This window comes from Panthera tigris, chromosome A1 (genome assembly GCF_018350195.1).
Source record: "Panthera tigris isolate Pti1 chromosome A1, P.tigris_Pti1_mat1.1, whole genome shotgun sequence".
Taxonomy (NCBI): Eukaryota; Metazoa; Chordata; class Mammalia; order Carnivora; family Felidae; genus Panthera; species Panthera tigris.
The window spans coordinates 217,269,087-217,272,310 of record NC_056660.1 but is presented as its reverse complement, the minus strand read 5'-3'; the positions used below and the strand labels follow the sequence as shown (position 1 = coordinate 217,272,310).

At 33.8% G+C, this 3,224-nt stretch overlaps 1 pseudogene; it reads left to right on the top strand.

Moving 5' to 3' along the window:
- Window positions 1–801: 801 nt before the first annotated feature.
- LOC102954214 lies at window positions 802–1,114 on the top strand (annotated as a pseudogene).
- The last annotated feature ends 2,110 nt before the right edge of the window (window positions 1,115–3,224 follow it).

Sequence of the window (3,224 nt, the reverse complement as noted above, 5' to 3'; positions counted from 1 at the left end):
TCTACAGGCTTATGGACTGGAACCACCATTGGCTTATAGTGGAAAGCCTCAGGTCTTTGGATTTGCACTGGAAATACTCTATAGGTTTCCTGGTCTCCAGTTTGGTGAATGCAGATCTTGGAACCTGCCAGTATTTATAATCACACACACACACACACACACACACACACACACACGCAATGATGCTATTTCTGGAAGTGCTAGGAAAAAAGCAACCACTGATTGAGTAAAGAGGCATTTCTGTGCTAAGTCCGTTAGGAAAGCAAAGAAAAAAAAAATGGAGAAAATTGTTTCTCTGTCCCCCTGCTGTCCAGTCTTCCTTCAGTGCCACCTTCCTGGTACTAACACCTAACAAAAGAGTCAACAGGTAAAAAGAAAAATATCATTTGCAGAGATCCAACACTCATATCAAAGAGTAGTTTAATAACCCTGACTTCTGGATTATAGATTAGGTTTGTCAAAATTTGAACTTTATATAAATGAAATCATTGAGAACAAATAGTACGTACTATTTTGCATACTATCTGTGTGTCATTTATATATAACTCCATCTTATTTAGTGTTGGCTGATATCTATATTTTCATTAACAATACTTGCATTTACCGCTTTGAGGGTAAATTGACTTGCCTTTAATTTGCTATCTGTAATTTCTAAAATGGTCTTCAAAAGCCCAATTTATGGTGCCTAATTTCATTCTGTATTAAAAAGCTTCAAGTTCACATGGTTCAAGGGTGAAACTGCAGGTCTTCCTGTGGCTGCAGCAGCTTGAGAGCAGAGTAGGAACTGTGGTGGCCAGAGTTATGGCAGGACAGGCCTTTAAAAAGTTTCTTCCCCTCCTTGACTGAGTTTTAGTTGTAAAGAGTGCAGCTTAACAGTAACCAAAGGAGGCATCATGCTTCCAGAAAAATCTTAAGGAAAACTATTGCAAGCACTAGCAGTTAGCTGTTGGATTGGGCTCTAAAGGAAAGGGTGGAGAACTTCAACCAGTTAGCATGAAAGTTGAAAATAGATAAAGTTCTTCTCCCAGAATGTGGAGACACCAAAGTAGTTCTGGTTGACAAGGATTATTTCTTATGTAGAGACAGTGACATTCTCAGAAAGTATGTGGACTGAAATAAACCATTACTGAACCGGCATCACGTGAAAGCTGCCCATTCCACTGAAGCTGTGAAATTATTCATCATGTAGACAATTTGCATGTCTCTCTTTTATAATAAACTAATGGTATCTCCCCCCCCCATAAGTCAATAAGAAGCTTCAGATTTTTGTTTTCTGTGATATTTTATCCTTTTCTGAAATGAAAAGATTCATATTTGAGAAGCACAATAGTTACTTCAATCTTAGATTGGATTAAAACAACTCAGATTTTAAGATTTCAGATTGTGCACTATGCTGTTAAGATGGTAAAATTATCTGAAATAAATTTTAAATTAATCGACAAATGTTTCATTTGTCAATTTCAAAATGTTTTGATGGATAAAAATGAAAAAGTATTAAAAAACACTTGTAAGTATGTGATTTAGGAAAGAAGATACAGTGAAATAACTTCTAGATTAACTGCTTAATATGTGTATTATCCAAGATTGCTTTGTATATAATTATATATGAAAAGATAACATGAGTTGGTAATTATACATTGTAATTTTTAATTCATTTTTTAGTAATCTCTCTCTCTCTCTCTCTCTCAAAACTAAATAAAAGTTAAAGAAAAAGAAAAAAGAAAAAATAGCAAGTATCTTTTATTTTCTATTTTTAAGTAGGCTCCACGCCCAATGTGAGGCTTAAACTTACGACTGTGAGGTCAAGAGTCATACGCCGCACCGTTTGAATCAGCCAGGTGCCTTGATAGTGAGTATCTTTTTTCAACATTTCCATAGTTTTTCCTACAGTCATAATCAGGATATTATCTAATAATTTATTAGTATGAACAATGTGCAATTCATGTTTTTAAAGCCATAAACTGATTTTTCTGAGTATATCATCCATTCTCCATTCGATTTCACACTTCTTAGAGCTAAGAAATTTTTCACTGGAGAGCAACTTGGTAATTTCATTTGCTAGATTGAAAACTTTTTTGTTATTCCTTATTGCCGATAGAATAATGTTTAAACTAAAAATCCAGGAAATTTCATCATAAAAAAATTAAAAGTAAAAACTAATGTGTTTTTAAAAAAAACTAATGTGTTTCAAAAAAATAAAAAAACAATGTGTTGGTTGCTTATTACATATTACATATTTGAAAGCTATTGCTTGAGTTATGCTGCCTTTTATTTAGTAGATAAGATTATTATCTCCATTATATAAATGAGAACAGAGAGGATTTAAAAAGTTCAATGACTTCCCCAGAGACACATAAGTGTATACAGAAATTCATCCACACTTTCCAAATCTAGAGCCCAAGCTTATCCACTTTCAGGATCATTGTATTCACGATAGATGTTCTTCCCAAAGCAGTCAAGAGTATTTATTTATATTTTACATTCTATGCATATTCTCCAGGCTAAAAATGAAATCATAAATATATTCCTGTATAGATTGCTGTAACTTTTTTTTCTACCAAAACAAAATGTTGGTTACTTACCTATTTCAGGTTCTATTTCTTTCTAAAACCTTTCTTATAATACACTTGCTAAAAAACAAACAATATTAAAAAAAAAACCCACCAGCCAGAAGGTTTCTTTCTTCGTAACACCTAAGAATTTCTTATGCTCACATAATTCAGATTCAGAAGATGTTCTATTTTATCATGTCTCTAATTTGTGTGTGGGAAATATTTGCAAATGTTAACCATGGTTCTCTCCGTCTAGATGCACCTCATCGTCCTCTTTCTATGTTTTTTTTCTTTTCCGCTGCCTGAAAAAGGAGAGGAAATTTTCTCTACTTTTAAATTTCATAGACTTCTCTCCCTTTTCTTCCATCCAGCCCAGGCAGACATCTATTTTCTGTCTAGGAATATGCTTTTCCTGTCTAGGGTTTCAGCAGTATGTTTTTTCTCTGGCAATTTTCTCTTGCATGGTGCAAATGATGTTAGATAAGTCTGTGTTTGGCATCAAAGTTGTATTTGCCTTCTGCTCATTTATGTTGTGAACTGTGCACACAGGAAACAAAATGTTTCCATGGAAGAGGGAGAAGGAGTCAATGGGAAAGTATTCAAATCACAATGTAGTATGCCAGACACAGTCCCTCACAACAAACCTTTCTATCTAGCAAATAAAGTTGAATT